Raw genomic sequence first — 22,918 nt, 5'->3', positions numbered from 1 at the left:
AAAATAAAAATCCAAGGGATCATAAACAATCTAAGGTTGGTTAACTTCCAGAAGCTGCAACAACTTCTGCCGACTCTGGAGGCTATGTCAAAAAACAAGCTGTGGAAAAACCTTTGCAACAAAGACTACAGAACACTTCTTTTGTGGGCATGCATGAATGATCTGATGTTAGTTTGGTGGGGAAGTAGAGGTAACTTTGCAAACAGAGTGTTCAGAGAAGACTGAAGTCCTAGTTTTTGACTTGGGCGCCATTTTTACATATGTTCACTTCAAGTTTTGGAACTTTGCCCATGTTTAACATATACATTCAACATTGCAACAATATAAAAGGACATAAAGTCACAAAAATATGTTAGGTCCTCTTTAAAACACATATGTGATATAAAATGTTACAGATGATTTGAGAAACATCTTTTACTTTTGCGTAGCAAGAGTTTGATAAATTCAAAAACATTTGTCAGTATCTTCTACCCAACACGGTTTGAACACATGGGTACATTCAGAAAACCAAGCATCCTTGTTTACTTTTTAAATGTATATGACTATGATTAAACAGATCTTGTTCTTCCATAACATCAACACCACCTTGGGTTCTTAAAGCAACAAAATAATCTCCTCTCTGTCTCTTGTGGTATGTTGATGAAAAACATATCCTCAGTGAAGTTTTAACGCTAGCATAAATAATGTAGTTGTTGCTGTCCTCCTGCATCCAAAATTTTAATTTCAGTATATACATACACACATAAATTCATGTACATATGTAGCATAACACATTACCATAGCATGTTTATGGGGGCTGATGAAGTTATTGATCAATTATTCAGTGATTACTTAGGAATTGTGGTTTTCAAACTTTCAAAGCTAACTTTCTGGCCCAGTGGAAACACCCGCCGCCATCCTCACAGCCACCTTCCAACAAACACGCCTTACCCACTTACTCACATTTTTAATTGCAATGCTATGAAGCCAGTGACTTCACAGCAAAACTACTTTGAATACAAGCTAATGACAAACCAATCTGAACAAAGCATGATGATGACTGTAATGAAATGCATATTTCAGTTTGTTTTTAAGTCCTACTGGCTGCTAATATCTTTGTAATGTCAAATAGAATTTAACCGTTTGTTCATTTCCAGTCCAGTGTAGGTTAAGTGGATGGGAGGGGTGGTGGAGATACACTTATGTATAAAGAGACTATATCCATTGATGGTGTAGCAATTCCTGCTCATCATCAATATATGTTCAGAGATGTCATAGAAATACAATATGCATGTCTTTATATGCAAAACATTCAACAGGGTTGCTTACAAAGGGAGGAATTTATTTTTCATATAGTCCTCTTTGGTCTCTGTTCCTCTTTGATCTTTCTTTCTGTTTGTCCTTCATCGCTCCATCCCACATCTCTTTTTTTTCCTGTCTTTTCATGCCATTCTCTTTCATAAGTATAGTAGTTTGATGCACTCTTGATATTTTAGGAGGAAAACAAAACAAAGTACCAAAATTCCTTGTTTATTCCTGTAGGTACAACAGCATTTAAGTTTAAAATGTCTCAACCTGAGCAAAAAGTTTTGTTACCCAGAGTTGGACTGTACAGCAGCAGAGAGGAGAAGGTCTAGAGGTAATGCATGAAATCAGTCTTGACTGAACTTTTGAGTCAGTGACTGCTTCTTGCAACAATAAGTGTCTGTACAGTCAGTTTGAGGACTTGTTTATGGGCTGTTTGTCTCCAAAAAAATGGGAAATCCACTCCAGCAGTCAAAATTAGTTGAAAATTCACTTCACGTTGTACACAATTAATCTCAAACCACTTTGTTCAGAGGGATGAAACTTTATCTTGTATTAAGCAGGAACTAAAATGGTCTGATTCAGAAAAAAGATGCTCTGCACTCAATCCACACCGCTCTGATATCCTTTTTGGGAGCCAGTTGATAAGATTTCCTTAATATTGATCCATTCTAAGTAAAGAGATCCATCCACATAGTGATCCATTTCTCAGCTCTTCGATCCATATCGAGCCACTATTAATTGTTACATCCCTACAGCTTGTTCTTTTTGTTTATTACAAACTGCTGTTGCCTGACTTCCTATGCAATATAGATTTTTCATGTCCTACTCACACCAAGTTGTTTAAAACACCACATTTACATGAACTCACCAGATACTGTTGTATTATCATTCAGTATTATCATTTGTCCAATGCAAATGTCCCTCAAAACTGTCATAAAGACTACAAAAATATATTTTTTATGTTTATCGGAGTAGAAAACAAAGTTTCTGCCACACCCCAATCAAACTATGCTGCAGCGTCATTTACAAAGGCAGAGGACAGACAAAAGCCAAAACTAATAGAGGCATCACTCTTAAAAATATAATGCATGCATTCCCTGCAGAGCTCAGTTGTTAAAATGTACCACTAATCCATTAAATTCCCACTACATTGTCTGGAACATTGTAATTTCATCTATATGGGGTTTAACTGTACTAATAAATCAGACAGATGTGGCTCTGTCTGACCTGTTGGTGTAGTTAAACCCTGTCTAAATGATACACACATAGATACAGACATACACACATGGGTAAAGTCAAGGGAAATATAGTAATAATATACTATAAAAAATCACATGAATGTAGTTTAAATCTGTGCCGAAGACCATAACACAAACAACAAGCAATAGAAATAACAAACTGTCCTGAAAACAGAGTCCATATATCCATGACTGAGGTGTAACAGTATTTTCGATATGATGCCAAATATAACATGACAATCTCATTGGCTTTTTTTCTGGTTGAGAGAATCAAGGCTTCAAGGTTGAGCAAATTAATTTAAGAGTCACTATGTGTTTAGCTGTAGCTTTTCTCTGCCCCATTTACTATATTGAATGAGGCGTCAGTGTGAGTTTGGCAGCTGACATAAAGCAGTGTGTGTAAAAGCCTGTGTGTGTGTGTGTGTGTGTGTGTGTGTGTGTGTGTGTGTGTGAGAGCTCAGGCAGAAAGTACATCAACATTCATAGTTTGCTGCAGAGTAATACCTGGAACTGTGATAGGATTGGTAACTCCTTTCAGAGATATTCTGAAATTTCTAAGATGCGTTTAAAATCCAAAGACTTTCACTAATTTGTCACATTACTCAACATAATAAGCTTCTCACTGCTGTTTGCTGGTGTGAATTAATGCCACTGTACCTTCGTATTCCTTGCTGAGCCCTCCCAAATTGATCATAATCCTCACGAAAATCCAAGAAGGTGGAGATGAAAATGAATGCATGCAGAAAGTTTGTCCCTAAAATTGTGGAAGATTAACCAGAAATAAATTTATTCTCCTGCTAACTTTTTCTTGAATAATCGCTGAAAGAATTCATTATGTTCCATAATAAGCTGGGACTTCTTCTGATGATTCTGACAGAAAGTTTGTCTTGAAGATACCCTGAGGATCAACCTAAAACTGTAGCTGACAGTCAGCTAATGATGGCATGAACAGAACAGATGCATATATCCTGCAGCTGTATGTCACTGCTAAAACCCTCACTTCATCATATCTCTCACATTTATTTCTCTCATCCAGATAAGATATTTAAGTTGATATATATTTGACCTGAATTTGATTAATTTTCTTTTTGTTTCCTGTGGTTTTTATTTTATTTTAATCTGTAGTTTAAAACACACAGTGTTCACAGCATTGCTGATCCTATTTTTGTCTACACTGATTTAGCCAGAAGCACTGAGCATATTGTATGTTAACTCAAAGAAAAAATAATGCCTTTTCCTCTGATAAAGGTACATTTTTATAATTTTAGCAGTATGGTTCATCATGACACAGTAAAAAAAGGGAGGAAAGTAGGTTAATTGAAGGCCTAATTACTAATGATGAATGCTGTCCTGGGATTTAAAAAAAAAGTTAATTTCCACCTGCCAAGAACAAGAAGAGCTTAATAGACTGTTAGTGATGAACTGAAGATTCAGACTGCAATAAGGTCACAAAAAAGGCCACAATATATCTTCATGTCATTAGATTTTTTTGTTTTCAAAGTTTAGGCTAAGAAGAAATGTTTCTGACTTTGATGGCTTCTTACACGACAGTAAGCATTTAATTGACGTTAAAGGTGTCCTGTGCAATATTTGACCTCCAGTGGCACTATGGAAGCAATGTTTTGATGAGCGTGTCCCTGTTTTGCTTGTAAGTTGTGCCGAACCAGCATGCATGCAAGGATGCTGTGATGCGCCGCACATCACAGTTTGTATGTATGAGCCATATAACACAACTAAGAAGATGATGAACCGGTGAAACAAGGTACAGAGGGGAAAAAGTAAAGCAGCAGTCAAAGAAAAAAAAAAAGTACAAGCATGACTGTAATATTGAATAAAGAAAACATAAAGAGAACAATCAATGCACTGGTAAGGGAGCCATTTTACGGATCAACAGTCGGTGGCAATAATGTGCTAAGAATTGTAGCTATGCACCATCAAAAGGCAGAGAAGAAGACAATTGATAGCAAGACTATTTTTTCTAAAATGATTATCCAAGCATTCATTGGTTCTCTTCTCTGTTGTCAGGTTCTGTTGATTTTCTGTCTGATTAAGCAATATTGCGATTATACAACAGTTACCAACAAAATAAAAGATATAAACAAAATGTATTCATATTGTGAGGTAATTCGCTCTAAAAATAAAAAAAAACTTTTTGCTAGTATGATATCCGATGCCATGGAAATACATGGGATATGACTAATACCTGGAAAACAATCAGTTACATCCGTAGACTCCTATGGAATGAAACCTAGTTTACTACTCCAGCAAGTAGACCGACCCTTAGTAACGACCTAGCAACAGAGACGATTTCTAGTCCCTGTTGAGCCAGCCAGCCAACTTAATATAAAATAAATAAATACCACACAAAACAGTCTTGCTGTAACTAAGATATCTGCTGAATTTTTTTTTTTTCCTTGGACAGATTCAGTTACTACGTCCACAAACTTCACAGACATTTTTAAGCTAGTAGCGCCGTGTCATCGACTCACTGTCACAGCTGATGGAGGATGCCAGTGGGAGCTGAGATATACTCTCCACTGGAGGGAAAATGTTCAAGTCTTGTTGTGTATGGGGGTGCTGGGTAACGATAAAGAGTGGAGAAGGGTTCGGCTTTTTCAGTGTGTGTGACAGTCTCAGAGTTCAATCCACTCGGTAAAGAGTCCGTTTTGTTTTCCCCACGACCCCAAATCAGTTCAGTGCAATCAGAAAAACCACAAAACCACAAAACAAAACAAACCAACAATGCTAGCAAAGCAACACGGTACTTAAAATAAGCACAGCAGAAACATCAGATAGGTCGGACCACCATGGTTAACTATATATCTTCAAACATTACAGTTATGGCTGAAAATGACAACAGAAATAAACAAATTTGCCAAGTTCACATAACTCAAATCAGCTGCCAGTTGTCTACCCAGAAGTGACTGTTGTTGTTAGCGTCATGGTCTATAGTTCTAATGAGTGGCGGAGTAATATTTGTAGTGATGAGGCATTTTTTATTTGAGCTCGGCTAGGTGTGCTGTCGTGCTGATTTGATCACGTTCTAAATGTCTAATTGACCAATCAGATTGCTTGGTCGGAACTACCTGTTGTCTAATGGTGATTTTTGCACTGTTAGTCACAAAAAACAGTCCATTTGAAGTTGTCACCTTGGACTTAAGGATATTTTACAGGGATTTTTCCTCGATGTTCTGACATTTTATAGACGGAATGATTAATCGATTATTGAGAAATGAACTGTCAGATTTATCCATAGTAAAAATAAGCTCTAGTGATGTGCATGTGAAGTTCAGCTTGAAACAAGCAGTTGTGACAACACAACACTGTTTTGAAATTATATCAGAGACCTTAAAATCCTGATTTCATGGACAGACATCGGCAGCGGCTGTGCCAGAGTGCAGACATCCGAACTTAAATTATCACACCATTGGCACAGGCTGCTGTCTGATTGATCCTCCGAAACATATGAATACAATCTAATTCCGTCTAATTTTCCAATCTGACAGCAAGTGAACGGTTCAGACTGTTCGGTGTGTTTGCTCTGTTTATTTACTCTCTACAATTAAAGTTACCTCCTGGGCAATCAATATTGCCAGTACCTCATGTCGGATTCATAAAAGCTTTTCACAACATAAACTTGTCCCTGGATTTCTTTTCTTACCTCTGTATCCCTACAACCGTTCTATGCTTGGGGGCCTGTTTGGTGTCGTGGTGTTGAGGGGAAGGCCTATCCTGTCGCTCCAGGCAGTGCACTGGGAATTATTGCTTTGCCCTCAATGCTGTGGGACACATAGAGCTTGTGCAGAGTCAGGCCGGAGAGAGAATAACAGAGAAGAAGAGATGGTGTAGACCAATGGGTCTTACTGTTGGGACTCTCAAACAGTCCAAGATTGACAGAGTTTGTTCTCTATGTCCTTGTCATCGTTAGATTCGGGGCCTAAAAATGACTGCTCTCCCCCCTCGGCAGCATTTCCTTTGAAAATCAAAGCGTAAGGAGTCACAGCTACAGTAAGCCTTTGTTGATGCTATCAGCCACTGCTTGACTTGTTCAATAAAGCACATATGTAGAGGTGGAAGCTGTTGATTCACAATATAGCTCTTAAGAACTGAATAGATGTTCCCAAGCTGTGAGATTGCCTTTTTTTTTCCAGTCCAAGGAGTATGTTGATGTGAGAGCATAAAAGCTGCAGTCACATGTGTCACCGTCTCCAGCGTCCGTAACTGGAATGAGTTATATCAACCAATCACAGCGAGTTAGTTTGTGTCTAGATTTGACAATTCAGTGTGAGATCAAATCATAACCTCCACTAGCAATAATGGTGATAGTTTAAGTTTTATCATCTTTATCTCCTGGATCAAATTATTGGTTTTGGTAATTGTGTCATCACAGATAAAGACTGTCATTTCATTAGTCTAATTAGAGTTGAGAGAAAGCCAACTTGCCGAGCTTTGTGCGGTATGAGACAATGCAAGGACTATTATGTGACAAACCTTTCTGTGTGGTTGGATTTTTCAAAAATCTTAAGCAAAATACCCCAAGTGAGGAGGTAAAAAAAGATATTTATATGCTGCACACATTTCAATCAGGAGTCAATACAAAACAATCTGAGCCGGTAAACAAGATTTAGTGCAAAGCGTGGCAGGTCTATTGTTGGCATCTTGTGGAGCTCAGCAACAAGTTTTACTGAATGACTGGTGATGATTTTGTATTTGTTATTTACACATATTTTACTGGTACAAGCTGTAGCTGAGGACAGCTGTAGCGTCCATGTGAAGGGTGAAGTCCAGGTTTTATTTAATGTTATGACCTTGCTCAAGTGGCCACAACAAAATAGGAGACACACCATTATAAAACAAAAATATATTTAATTAAACCAAATAAAGTAAATTAATGTGCCAATTAAGGATTAATAATATATGGGGTGTGTATGTCAGTATGGTCAGTGGTGTAAGTGTGCATGAGTGATGGATATGGGTGTTGTAAGGTGTGAAACAAGACATAAGGATAAACTTAGGACAGCATAACTGAACCAAACGTAAAACGGATGCCTGTAGAGAAAAGGTGAGAGAGGGCTGCAGCAGCAAATATGTGAGACACCCCACTGCCTGCTGCAGTCAGACTTAAATAACCTGGAAACAGTGTGGGCCCTCAGGTGTTCCAGGTTACACTAACGATCTCCTGCAGAACAAGGAAAGATTCAGGTTAATACCAGATAAAACCCCGAGATGACACCAGGGGTCATCACACTAAGTATATAAGGCATGGGGTGTGAATATTAGTAGCATCGATGGTGTATGGTGTGCATGAGTGTAAGATGTGTGTGTGTGTGTGTTGTAAGGAGCAAGAAAGTAAAGCATAGCAAAACTAAGGCAACATAACTAAACCAAACCAGCGCCTGTAGGGAGGGGGGAAAGAGAGCTGCAGCGGCATACAGAGAGAGGGAGAGCGGCACTGCAGCCAGATTTAAATAACCTGGGAGCACACTGGGGCCATCGACTGTTCCAGGTTGCCCTAACGATCCACCTGCAGGGTGAACAAAGAGTTAGGTTAACATAGCAACACAAGATGACTCAGCAGGGGTCATCACGTGTAACTTCAGATGCTCTACAAAGGCGATCACATGTACATAGATTTGGAAAAAATGCAATTATAGATGGTGTTTCTTACAGTTTGGGTTACGCTAGATTGACATAGATCTACATTTTTTGTCGTACTAAAATCAGACATGTACGTATGAAGCAAGAGAGAGTGCAGCTCGAAGGCTTTTACTGTTTGCCACTGAGGGTTACTCATTGCTCATTTTAGCATAAATGTTCATTTGGAGTTTGTTTTACAAGATCATTTTAACATAGTGAGAAAGAAATGGTCTTCATTAACACCTCAGATAAAGCAGAGTAAAGGAGAGGATTTTCTGAAATGAGATAAAAACAGGAACATCTGACTATAGCAAGAATCTCATTGACAGGAGCTGATGTTGTAAATGTAGTGACAGAATTCTCAACCTTTTTTTGTGGAGAGTGCTCGGCAGGAGCTCTCAGGAGAGTGTTTGAGTAAAGGGTGAGGATTCCTAACATTTTTCCATGAATCTGTTTTGAGATTACATCTTTATGAGCAATCCTGATTACATAATCACTAGGCCTCCTCATCAAGTGGTTCTGCAGATCTGAAGCCAAGGCAGAGAAAATTGAATCTGTGCATATCCAGCCCTGTCTTTTAATGTACCATGGCATCATCAGATGTTGAGAGTTGCATCAAAGCGATGGACTTAACCAGAGCGGAAGTCTACAAAAACACATCAAACTACAATGTTAAATTATTAAGACCACCGTGACAAAAAGGCACATGATCTTCACACATCTAAAACCTTTCAAACAGGAATCAGTGTATAAGGCTGTATATTGTATTTGTATACTTTCACAACTTGAGACAGGTGTTACACCATTTATCCAGGGTTCTGAACACTATATATATACATTTTTACCTTACATTACGTTGGCTTACCCATTTAAAGGATAGGTTCGCAATTTTTCAGGTCTGCCCTAAAACTATAGTTAGGAGCCCAAATGAACACTTAAACATGTTTTTCTTGTAATGATTCCTCTTGTTCATGACCATTATGAGATCCCTTCATAATGTACTTTCAGTGTAAGTGATGCAGGGGACAAAATTAGTCAAATCAAGTCTTTTTAGTGACAAATCCTCTCCTTTTGTCACTACCCTTTCACTGTAGTTGAACAGGAAAATGTCCATTGAGACGCAAAAAGGGAATTTTTCTTACAAAAAAGACTGTAAATGTGGAAGATGTCCACTTTACCCGACTAACTCAAATAAAGTGGAATATTAGCTTCAGATAAACTTTTGAAGACATTTTTTTTTCTCAAAACGAGGACTGTGGATTTTGTCCCCCATCAGTGACATTGTAAGTACATTATGAAGCTATCTCTTAATGGCCAGTGAGCAAGAACCTGTTTCAAAGTTCATATGGGCACCTGACTATTGTTTTAAGACAGACTTGAAAAATTGTGAATCTGTCCTTTAAGTATCTGCCACAGCGTCTGGAATTAAACCAGATATTTGGCCCTTTTTTTAACCAAGCAGAACATAACATAACATAACCAGACTGTATAACATCATGTATAACCATGATAAATATAAATCAAATAACCATAAATCTACAATGACAATGACTCAAACACAAAGCAGCTCCAAAAACAGAAGACCAAACAAAAAAGCCCCAGAAACCTTGTACATGTACATACAATATGAACCCATTCTGTCCTAGTCCATATTGTCCATTAGGATATAGACTACTCAGATGCCATATTCAAATGCAAGTGGACCAGAGGCAGCAGATAAGCAATCAGTCAGATGCAAAGTTCATGGAAAATGATAATCATTCTCATTGTATGCACCATCTCAATATTACTCTAATTGGGAAAGAATAAAGGCCCCATGTTTTGCAAGAGTACGAAATCTGTACTTTACTCTTGAAAATGACGCAGTTCATCTGGAATGCTCTTCATCTGATCTATGAATGAATGAACCATGTTCATAGCAGCAGCAGCAGTTTACAACTGAATGAAGGATATTCTTGGTTTGCGAATACTGTTGACATTTAAGTCCTGATGCTGCTGATGCCTCCGGTCCAGTATACCTGAATGCTCCAGCACTGATATTACTATAGTGGAGGACCTATGAAGGTCAGTGTTGAATGAACATCCTGAACATTATTCAAAGAAAAGAAAGGAATATTCAAGGGTGCAGAATGGTTTGAGGTCATCTGTTTGGCTTTTGAGGGACTTACATCTCATATTGTAAGTGTTTGTACATGTAAGATGATGTAAGGTCTGATCACATGGCATAACTCTAATAACCTAATCTGAAGCTATTGAAATGTATCTAATCACGTCTCTATGTTCCTACAGGGAAAATTTGGTTTGCAGATAAGGTTTACAACAACACAACAAGTTATCACAAATTCTCTAAAAATGGTCCCTACCAGATGAGTCATCCGAATAATACACTAGCGGTACAAGATACATACGTTGTTGTACATCAACATCAGAGGCTGTAATTTCCTGTGTAAATTAAGAATCACAACTAGGGAGGAAAATGAGTTTCTGGCTCTCTTCTCTGCATCATCCAGAAGGCATCAGTTCAGACCTCCTGCCCTCAAAGGACTTATCAGGACAGCTGAAGATTGATTAATTCTTTCTTTCTTTCTTTCTCTTTTCTTTTCTTTCTTCCAAGGCTGCAATGATGGCTGTTTCCATTATAAAGGAATCTGCCAATTATTTTCTTGATTAGTTGTTTGATCCATAAAATATCAGAAAATTGCAGGGAAAAAATTCAATCACTGTTTCCTACAGCCCAAAGTGATGTCTTTAAATGTCTTGTTTTGTCCACAACCCAAAGATATGCAGTTCACTGTCTTAGAGGAGTAAAGAAATGCCTGGAAATTATGAAAATTGGCCGCCATCATCTTCATAGGTCTTGTTTTGTCCGACCAACAGTCCGAAATCCAAAGATATTCAGTTTACTATTGTGTATGATAAAGAAAATCATGAAATCATCACATTTGTAAAGCTGAAACCAGAAAATGTTTGGCATTCATGCTAAAAAAAATGGCTAAAGCGATGAATCAATTATTAAAAATTTGTAATTTTCTGTTGATCGACTAATTGATCAATCAACTAATCATTGCATCTCCTCATTCTTTCTTCTCTCCTTCCTTCTCTAGCTTTATCTTCATCTTGTCCAGCTTTGTTTCTATTACTACTGTCACTATAGCGGTTTGTTAATTGATTGAAATGATGAAATGATTTTGTTTGTTGACATATATATAGAATGATGCAAAGATGCAGTACACGAAAAGAGATGAAGGCAGCTTTGTTGAGCAGGCAGAAATATGTAATCAAATACTGACCAATGTTTAGGCCTAATATTGTAAATCTATACTTGTGAGGGCATTTCTAACTATAACCCTGACAATAACTTTAACTGTAATACAAAGTCTTAACCCCTGAGTCTTTTGAAGAAGTGAGGACTGGCCAAAAAGCGCCCACTTTCCAGAGATGTCCTCAGTCACAGGGTCTGAAACTCAAATTGGTCCTCACAAAGATAAACACACCCATCCATACAGTATATTACTGTATCCTATTTGGACATTTGTGAGAATTGATATGAATTAGTTGGTTCACTGTGAGCTGTAAGTTGCTATTTCCTTTATATTAGATGAAGTATATAACACATATTATTGCAAATTATGGTCCTTATAGAGCGTGCTTACCAAGTTGAGCATATTTCAAAGTAAAAAGTTTTTGAAGTTCTGATGTTGGTTAAGTCAGCAGCAAAATTAAGGAATAGGTGTGAAAATCCCTCATGAACCTCCTACACAATCAGAGAAATATTTCTCACCAATAATAGATCTCATTGCTTCTCTTGTCACTTCATTATTAAGCCGTGTGTCATGTTACATGACATCTGGGAATTAGCCTCTGCTGTTTGGAGCTGACAGTGTGAAAGTTTCAGAGTGCAGCTTAAAGTAAATAGAAGAAAGGAAAGAAATGCCTGATGTTGTTTTAACGCTACTGGACTTTAATTGGCCAACCGCATATTTTCAAGCCAAACGTCCCTCATGTGACCTGGCAGCAGACCACAGTGGGAGAGGAAACAACGTTAATATACCCGAGCGCAGCGAAAAGACATTATGACGGCGGCTTCAGTCTCTACCAGCAGCAGCTGTGTTGGCGAGGGCTGATGAAGAGAGATTGCCAATGCTCTTAAACCTTGAAGAATGAAACTGAAGATAACCTGATATCCGTCCTCCCTGTGGCTGATGCGTAATGATCCTGCATGACTGACACTAAAAAAAAGCTTTTTCAATGAACTGATAGTCTGACTCTCAATATACCGGCTTTAATCATGCCCACAGCGAGCAATATTGCCTATCTTCTTTTCAGGCTCAGCTTAGATCTCATATTTCTTCACCTTTGGGGAAAAAAATAAATTAAAATGTTGGCAGACTTTTTTTTCCTGCAGTTGTGTACTGTTGGTAGATATCTGACGTTTCTTTGCTTTTAGCTGAGATGACAAGCACAATCATTCAATGTCAAAGCCCACAGAGTCGCATTAATCAAAGGACATTATCCCAAAATCACATTAATGGTTCTTACTTACAGCTAGCCAGTAGAGTAATCTTTCACTTTAGTTGCTTGTCATCCGTGCTGCCACTGAAGGAATAATACCCAGCTGGGCTGGTGAAGACAGGAGGGGGACACACCCAGACAGTTCCTCCCCTTGAACCAAACCCAAATAGAAAACATTTGAATTACCTTATATTAATTTGGCACAGCAGACAGATGTCCCATGGGAGATAGGTGTCAAGCAAATTTACATGAATTTCCCACTGCGACACATTTCAGGCCACTACTAAACCAGTCAGAGTGGAAAGCACATCCATTGAAAATGAGTTAGTTGGCCACGACACAGATGTCTGCGGTCTTTCATGTGCAAATACAAGAAGGCATGTATGCAAAGTATGCAAGTCAGGATGTAATAAGTAAAATCAGAAAAATATTAAATTTGAAAATACCCACTTAAATCCATCAGTCAGCTACAAATCTTTTATCTTCTTCAATTTAAGTCATTTGATAAAATGGTTTGGTCACATTTGTCTATCTGTGTGATATAACTTTGTATGCAGCTACAGAGCGAAGCACCTCAGGGCTGCTGAAAGGGCATTATGTTCAGGTATGCCAGACAGAAGTATAACCAGTTGGAAAAATGTCCTTGTCCACCCATTTATTCCTTCTTTACCACAATTTCTATGTCTATTTACAGTCGTCCACACAGGGCTACATCATGCAGCTTTCTTCAAGTGTCAAGCTCTGGACTTTGGCAGTAACTATACATTTTGTCTGTTTATGTGTTTTCAGTTAGAAGTGTTTAATTTGAAGGAAATGCAAAGAGGGTATTATCAAAGGTAACTTTGATTTCTGTTGGAAATAATACACGTATCGACTAGGGCTGCAACTAATGATTATTTTCATTATTGATTAACCTGTTGATTATTTTCTTGATTAATCGATTATTATTTGGTCTATAAAATGTCAGAAAATGGTGACAATTTTTGACCACTGTCCCAAAAATGATGTCTTCTTTTGTCCTAACAAATAGTCCACAACCCAAAGATATTTAATTTACTATCATAGAGGACTAAAGAAACCAGAAAATATTGATTCAAGAAACTGAATCAAGGGAATTTTTTTATTTTTTCTATAAAAATGTAAAACTTATTATGTATTTTTGTATTTGTTTACAGTGCAGCTAAAAAACATGGGATAGGGTGTTCATTGTTTGAAATGATGCTACTAAAAGAGAAAGTGAATTATTGTCTTTTCCATCATACTGTAAGCAACCACAATCTAATACTTCATGCTGGGTACAAGGTTGGTGAAAGGCGTTGTTTACCTTGATGATATGCTGGAGGGAGACATTTGAACGAGCTTGTTACCTGTAGCTCTTCATTTTAACATCACTGCGGCTGGTTCTGTTTACACTCTTCCTACCTTGCAAACTTACAAATGATCCATGAACAAAAAGAGCTGAAAATGACCATGTCTTGTTTTATTGAAGCCTCACCACTAACCTTGGTGACAAACTGTGCATTCCCTGTGTCTGCTCCACAATAAAAGCGTCCTTGTGGTTTGCCAGTTGAGTGTTTTTAATGTGAAGCAGCAGCAGTAGAAGCTGTTCACTAAACACAGCTCTGATGCAACTGTCGGAGAGTTACCGGTACACAGGGGGGCTCCCATTAACAACAAATTCAGAACTGTTGCTGTAAAAGATGTTAATATAAATAGTATTAAAAAAAAAACATTATTTGACGGCTTTTAATTAACCACTATCACTGGAAAGGGGGGGGGGGTTTCCTGTAGTGTCATTATGAACGCACTGTTCAAGGACTCAAAATAAACATGTTGCATTAATGTGAACACAGACAACATAGCATGTACCAATTGTCCAACCTGCTGTCTGTGCTGATGAGAATAGAAACACCTGTATGATTGAATATGTCCATGAGCTTATGATTTTAAAACTCCCTACCCCCTACTTGTTAGCTTAACATGGCACAAGCCTGGTGAGTGGTCTCACTGTGAGAAACATTTGGCCTCCCGAGTCAGGAAAACATTGCTGCCCGGCACCACTGAAACACTCAAACCAATTAGAGCAATGAGTCATATGCAGTATACACAGTGTGCTGCTGGGAACATGATATGTGACATAATTTCATCCACAGCAACACCAATCTGATTGTCTTGATACAAATGTGATAAACATCATGTCATGCAGTTTATCATTCGCCCACTAAGATTCCAGGCAACTGAAAATATCACAACATGGTACCTGATTCACTATTAACTCCAGACTGCAGAGATATCATGAATCTGGAGATGGGTGCAAATGGGTGAAACACAACAGTGGATAGTGCTGCAAAAGCAAAGCAATGCAGTTGTTTATTCAGTTTGTTTATTCCATGTAATCTGTGTTCAATTTGCAAACTTATATTTGTCTATCTTTTTCTGGCAACAGAAATTTGCATTGATAGATTTTTTTTCTTGACCACACTCCTTGATATTCACACTCTTTTAAGCTCTGTTTTGGTCTCCACCAACTCCTGAGGGAAATATGTTGCTCTTTAGCTGCTAAATGCTCTGCTATGTTCACCAGCTAGTTGCTAACTGTGTCTTTCTGCCATTTGGTGCTGGGCTGGTTTACGTAGAGTGGGTTTATCAGAGCTTTTTCACTGAAAACAGCCTCCTGCTGCTGATAAGAGCAGTGAGACTGAATCAAAACAGTAAAGTTGCAAGTTAGTATTAGTGGAAAACCAATACGATGGGCTGTAAGAGGCTATAACACTCTGTAGAGCAGAATAGTTTGATAATTCTCTGAGGGTTTCATGAGTGGCACCTTTTACATTGCTCACAATCATTTGACCCATTGTTAATATAAAATTATTAAGTATAGAGCACAATGCTCTGTACTTGTCTATTTTATGCAAGGTTAGCATGCACAAGTAACTGACATGATTGGGTAGCCAGGGGTGTTTGGTAGTCAGATTTTAACTTGCCATCAGGTTCATCTCACATGCAAATCATTTAGAGACCTCTGCTCTTAGAGAAACTACTAATATAGGACATGACCGAGATAAAGGTATATTTTGTTTTTAGGTCATAGAAATGAGTTCACCCCATTAATGGTGCAGAACTTGATCTCTTGACATGTCAGCCTCAGTTGCACTCAAGCAGGTAGCTCCCGGACTGAAAAATGAAGCCAATGCCGAACTGCCTTAAACCTGCGCTCTTTCTAATGGCCACCAGGGGGCGACTCCACTGGTTACAAAAAGTCTGATTTTATGGAAGTCTATGAGAAAATGACCCTACTTCTCACTTGAATTATTGCTTCAGTTAACACTTTCTTAATGAGTTTATGGTCTCAATCGCTAGTTTCAAGTCTTCTTCAGCAGCATGATGTTCATTTTGTAAATTATCGTACCATTGAAAGTAAGCCTGTTTTTTTTTTTTTGTTTTTTTTTTACTAGCAAAAATTAGCATTAGCATTGTCACAGTTGACCATAGGGAATGGGAATTGCGGGGCATTCTGGGGCGGCACCATCATTTTTGCAGGATAGCGTACCTAGCAACAGCAGCCACTCAACAGATTACCACTGTTTTTTGGCTGGTGAGTGAAGCAAACCTACCAGCCACTTTCTACCAGTATTTGGATGGTGCTAATTTTGGGCCCTGACTGACAGTAAGGATGTTCAGCATAACAACATGGGATCTGACAGCTAATGTACATTCTAGATGGGTGGTAACAGTGTACAGTATCCTCCAAAAATGGCTGATTTGCTGTTGATGATGTCACAGACTGTAAATGCACCGTGCTAACCAAGCTAGCAGCTAGCGCTAGAGTCAGCTCCACCCTATCATCCAAATATGGTCACTTCTGGCTCCAAAAATCCAAGATGGTGAAGGTCAAATCACTAAACTCAAGGCCTCAAAAAGGCAGTCTACAAACCACATTTTTTTTACAGTCTATGGGTGCACTTCTTTGTTGTTGCAGTCACTCTCAATAGTTTTCTCTTTCCCTTTGTGTTCCTTGCATGGTCATCAGACCAAGCTCATAGATTTTGATCCTTTTAGAAATCAATGTGGAAATCATCCTTAAGAGTTGCCAACAGGCTGTTAGAAAAGTAATGTAGGCTATATGATTTTACAGCTGTTCTAGGCATAAAGTCAGAGAAGGTACACCAAATCGTCAGCCAAACAGGGTGGTCAAGAAATAGAGAGGAGCACCCCTTCCTCATTAATTGTAAAACTCTAGGTTTGCCCTATTTAGCCAAATGAAATGTAGGTGTCAGGTCATTCTGTAAGAGGACTGAACTAAATCTGCTGTTCATGTTCAGAGGCCTTTCCACCCCAACCAGACAATTATAGACAATTATATGGCCTACATTCCCATGCTACAGTATATCTTCTGTTGATCCTTTCATCAAGTAAAACCTAAACGTCCTGCTTGGATGATAAACATGATGGATAGTTTTAAGACTCTGGGAAATTCTGACTTTCTGCACTATTTTTGGACATGGTATTGAGTAATTTATTAAACAATTATTTAAAAAAAGCAACAGGTTAATTAATAATGGAAATAATCATTAGTTGTAGCTTTTGAAGGCAATATCAAATTGTTGAGATGTTTCAAGTGGAGCTGTAATGGATTTAGTCAAATATTTTTGCCAGTCCCTCAGAATCAAACCAAAGTCTTCTTGGAATTTATATTTTTCACAGTTGTTTAAAAACCGTATTTTATTTAATCTTCATGAATGTTCTTGATGTTCTTACTTAATTCAGTTTTTTTCTCATTCCACCACATTGCCCCTGATATGACTCCAACTCGCAGAAAATGAACATGTTCATTTCCTTTTCTTAATTATCACAGGCTTGTTGCATTATGGGTAATTGATTTGTGTGCTAAGTGATCTTCCCCTCGTCATTTGCTTTTGGCGCTGGAGTAATTCACAGGGTTAAAACATCTCAGCGTTTATTGCCATATGAAGTAATGTATGTCTGGGGGAGGGAACCATAGAGCAAATATGTCTCCGTCATCTGGCTTCATAGAAACTGTTAATGTCCTATTTTATTGGTATACTGTGAATCTTTGAATCATTCTCCAACGTACAGTCCTCCATTCAATTTTCATTACTACTCTCCTAATGCAACATTTGTATATATTTTGTGGCGCAGTCAAAATTGTTGTTGAGCATCATTACAGCATTTAACCTTCCAGTTCAGGAATATAAAAGAATCAGGGAGGGAATTTTATGTTATGTTGGGAACAATCATAAACTTTTGCTTATCCAGCACACAAAAACACAAGTCTGTTCTACAATTCAGCACCACAGCCACGGAAAGGGAGAAAATCACTGTTATCACCTGCATCTACAAGTGCAAAGCCTGGAAAAGTATGTCAGAACCATGATATCAAACAACCGAAGGCATAAAACTCCCCACCGATTACCTGAGACAGTTGATTACTGCACTACCCATCATGATGATGATGGTGATGATGACAAACAACCCGGACAATGCATTCATCAGTGTTTGTTTTACACAAACAGTGCATGAATAAAAATGTCCTGATGACTCCTTGTAACTAAACAGGGAAGCAGCAGCCCTCCATCTTATCCAACACACCACACAGATACTCTTAAAAACTAAATAAAAAGTGTTATGTTCATATAAAATGGAAAGTGAACAATTTGATTGCCTGTCTTTCACCAACTGTCCTTTTGCTTGCAAATGAGAGCAGTGATGTCTCTGTTTTCTCTTCTGAAAGTAATCCTCTTCATCTCCTCAACACTGTCCTGGTTATTAAAACATGAAAATGGTTTGCATAATGGATCACTTCAAAACATCATTAACCATGCATACATTCACATCTCATTGAATTTACCATTAGTGATTTATGTAATTATCTGGTGAAAACCTTCAGTCTTGAAAATGTCATACTTTTGGTGGCAGTGCTTTTTTTTAATTTTTATTTTTTTACATGATTCAAAAGGTTTCATAAGCTTTCACTGGAATGTTTTCTACCTATAAATCTTCAGGTGTTTTCATTCAAGGACGATAGATTTGGAAGATAAATTTGAAATGAGAAAGCTCCCACACAATAACAGTGTGACGTCTGTAGATGTGCAAGCATGTATTCCTATTCCATGACAGATGCAATACTCTAATTCCTTAATGAAAAGAAGAAAACATTATTACAGGTTTAGATTTATCAGTACAAGATGAATCCCCCTGATCTGATTGTGCATGAATTTAATTTCATTTGCTTGACATCTCTGCTGTTAATCACTTATGTGTGATAGTAAATCAAATTAATCTGCACAATTTGTTACGACTGGGTCCAGAATTTTTATTTTCTTTACAGATGAATACTGTTTGTATTTCCTCCGAAGCTCTTAAACTAAAGTTGACCAACCACGTTGCCAGGGAGATGAACTGAATATTTTTTTTTAGTTCACAGCAAAATCAGCAAACACAGGTGAGGTGTTGTTGTCACAGCAACACTGTGACAACAACACCTCAGAGAGTTAATTCTACTCTTTTTAAAGTGTTGTCATTTTAACACTGCATACAAGTAATTATTGACTCCTTGTGTAGTTAAACACACAAGTAACACTTCTCAACACTAACCAGTGTAAGATTTTCTCAACACTTGTGTTCTTTTACATATTTTGCCTCCCTTCCCTCACACTCGTTGTAAATGGATTCATATTCATATGACACAACTTTAAACTGACACTGTAATTTTTGAAAGAAGAAATAAAACAATGTTCCTCTCACAAATTACAAGTTGAATTAACGACCAATTAAAGCGAGTTGGCAGCAGCATTTCTGCAAACATCACTGTGTTTGCTGGGGCCTCGCCTGTGACATCAATAAAAGTGGACGTTGTTTGTTCTCTGAGGAATAAACATGGTGGGTACAGTCGACAATGTGGAGCCGCTCCAAGCTATTGTCTGTTTACAACAAGTAACGAAAAGCAACGCTCAACAATCAGCTTCAATCAAAGGTACGATCGAAAAGAGTGGCGTTTTTGTCGTCATACTGGAAATAACGTGAAGGGAAATTCAATGTCATTATCATGTGAACACCACAGTGGCTGTTGTTCTATAAAAGTCACATAGTCCCATTTTAATTCCACTTAGATAACAGACTATAGCTTGAAGGAGAGTTATAATATAGGACAGGTCATAAAGTAACTGCGGTGAATAAAAATGTGTTTAGAACACCAGCATTTGATCTGAATTAGTATCTTGTTTCGTCTATCTAGTTATTAAGGATATTCCCACAAGTCTAGATTAAAAGTAAGATCTTCTAACTATCCTTCTTTTTTTTCTTGGTTCAGAATGATATTTATTTGAACAGATAATATTTCAAACACATTAAGAAAGACAGAAACACACAAGGACACAGAATTTGTTCTCTACATCTCTTCAGAAGAACAGTATTGGGTCTTTAAACAGAGCTCTTTTGTATGTTTCAAAGCGTAGATCAAAGATGAGATGATCAAGCATTTTTTTTTTTTTTTTGCAGTGAGGGCCCTTAAACTTTGGAACAACTTGCCTGAGGAAATATGCTGAACTAACTAACTTTTTTAAAGGCACAACATAAAAGTCATTTTAAAAACTTGGAATGTAATGAAAATATATCATTGCTGGTATTATGCTGCATGGACGCTATCAGTGTATTGTTTGGGAGGTCAAATATAGTGTGAGTGTTTTTTTTCTAACCAGACTTTAAATGCAGCCTGGGTGATATTTTGCCATTTCACACCATCATGATGATTGAAAACACTCAACATTTTAACCACAGTTCAGTTAATGATGAAAACATGTCAGAGCCCAATTTCAAAATAAGTTTACTTCTCCTTTTAATGAGACCAACAGAGCAATCCTTCACTCCATTCAAGATGGTACTGTGGTTCTGTTTCTTCTTCAAACTGTTGTTCATGGCCCTGGATGGTGGTAAGTTTTTGATATTCTCGTGAATAACTGACTTTGTGAGACCATGATAATTATATTGAGATTTGAATTTTATTACAGTTCATTTGGCTTTTTTTCGACAATCTGAAACAATAGCAAACATTCAACTATTATCTACTTAAAATCAGAGAGAAACAGAATCCTTCTAAAATGATTACTTTGTGCAATCAGCTGTCATACGGGAATAAATCCATTAAAAAGGAGGCAGAGATGCAAGTTTCTACACCCATGGTCTCATCTCTGTAGACTAGAGAGCTATTTAGCCACAGCACATAATAGGCTTTGAGTGCATATATATATATATAAAACTTTGTACTAGATGATTTTTTTTTTTGGTACAGATGTTCACTAATTATCATGCAAAATTACATTTTTAATTCCATATTTGTGATTCCTGAAAGATGATGAAAATATTTTGACCCATTTAGGATAAAATAAAAAAATGTATCTAGAGAATAGTCCATGTAAAGGTGACAATCTGCACCTGCAGTAAATGAAAGAAATTCATACTCATTCTCTCGAGTTTGAGCGGTGCGGCAGAGAAGTTTTGGTTTGACTCGTCCTTTCTGTCTGGAGTTTGTTATTATTCGTTATTTCCTTCTTATCTTTCATTCCAGCCCAAAGACATGCAGGTTGGAGGAAATTAAGAGTTTACATTGCCCATACAGTAGTATATGTACATCTGGGTGTGAATATGAGCATGTCTGTCAGTTACATATGTGCAGACATAATCATGTTTAACATGCCATAGGCTGCAAGTTAAAGTGTCATCCCTCACTGACTTTTATTTATTTTATTTGTGTTGCATGTATGACTGACTCTTTTTTTTTTTGCCGTGTTGTAGCCAATCACAGCCCATCCTACACCAAAACACTGAGTTATTTATAAGGGCCAAATGACAGTTGCAAGGTTTTAGCTGCAATCTTCTGCATGATTGGTCAGCCATGTGAACCTCTGTAGCTATAAGTGGGAAGGAAAACAAATCATCATCATAATTTAATGTACAAGAAAAGTGCCCTATTGTTGTCATGAGAGGTGAGTGCAGAACTGTTCAACACAGAATTTAGAATATCTAGAGTTAGCAAGCTTCACTTTTTATTGACTTTCCTTCGCTCTGCATGAGCACAGCAGTGGAAACTGTAAATATGGTTCAAGCATTCAGCAGTAGGACTGATGCAGAGTTCAGCCTCTGGTGCTCTCAGACAGCAGGCGATGTTTGTTTGCATGTTGATTGGTGAAGTGCCAGGCTGGAGGTACAAAAATACTGCTGACTGACCAGGTCTCTTTATTTACTGCTGCATGACACTGTCTGCCTGTGTTCTTGTTTTTTTAAAAAGGAGTTTTATAAATATGTCTGATAAGGATAATGTTTTGAGCATTGAGAAATACATCTAGATAACAGAGAGCGGTTCCGCATTTGTTTATCAGAGCGCATCATATTACAAAGTGCTTTGTGATAGGATGTAGTGATTTGTCCTCAGCATTTAGCATAGTCTTTACTGCCTGAGCAGTGTTTTCTTTATGTCAGGCAGACTGGAAAACTAAGGATTAGTCATATTTGCAATATTTGTAGAACTTGTTTGCAAATTAATGAGCGTCACCCATACATGCAAACAGACAGATGCCAGATTCAGTTCCAGGTGGATGTGGGACAATGTCAGCCTCAGACACTTGTCAGAGTGCAACTGAATTTAACCCGTGTAGAAATAAACCTGAAGGTTGTGTCAAATCATCTTTAAACGGGACGGTATCTTGTGTCATCTATTAAATGAGACGAGGATACTATCAGCCTTTAAGTGTTTTATACTTATTGTGATTTTCTTTATGTTAAGGTGACTTCTTTACAGTGTTAACAGGCAGCACTATGTAAGTAATGCCTTAATATATTTACATTAGTTTTCCGACTAACTGTAGCATCGCAGAAGTGAAAATATAACTTGTTTTTCATGCATATATTTTAGCACATTACAATTTTAACACAATGATTCCATGGTGCTTTAATGATGATTTTATAATTACATTTAAGAGCCTTTTTTTATTGGTTTACTATGAATATTAATAAATGCATGCAGTCATGAGCCGTTACTGAGCAACAGTTGAGAGGAGACAGACCAACGCTGTGAGGACAGTTGGGGGGGAAGAAATGATAAAATGCAGAAAAGTGAATTTCAAGGACTGAATTATTTGAAAAGTGGAGGCAGAGTCATCATTTTGAATATACTTCTTAGAAAATTGGATTATCACAGTGGAATGTAAGTTATACCCAGGTCAGACATA

At 37.6% G+C, this 22,918-nt stretch overlaps 1 protein-coding gene across 1 annotated transcript in view; it reads left to right on the top strand.

Moving 5' to 3' along the window:
* Positions 1 to 22,918, top strand: part of tmem132e (transmembrane protein 132E) — a 404,517-nt gene that overhangs the window by 116,135 nt on the left and 265,464 nt on the right. The window lies entirely within an intron of this gene.

The sequence above is a fragment of the Thunnus maccoyii genome, chromosome 13, assembly GCF_910596095.1.
Source record: "Thunnus maccoyii chromosome 13, fThuMac1.1, whole genome shotgun sequence".
In the NCBI taxonomy this organism is placed as follows: domain Eukaryota; kingdom Metazoa; phylum Chordata; class Actinopteri; order Scombriformes; family Scombridae; genus Thunnus; species Thunnus maccoyii.
The sequence above is the reverse complement of the archived record's forward strand: the minus strand, read 5'-3'. Positions and strand labels throughout refer to the sequence as shown.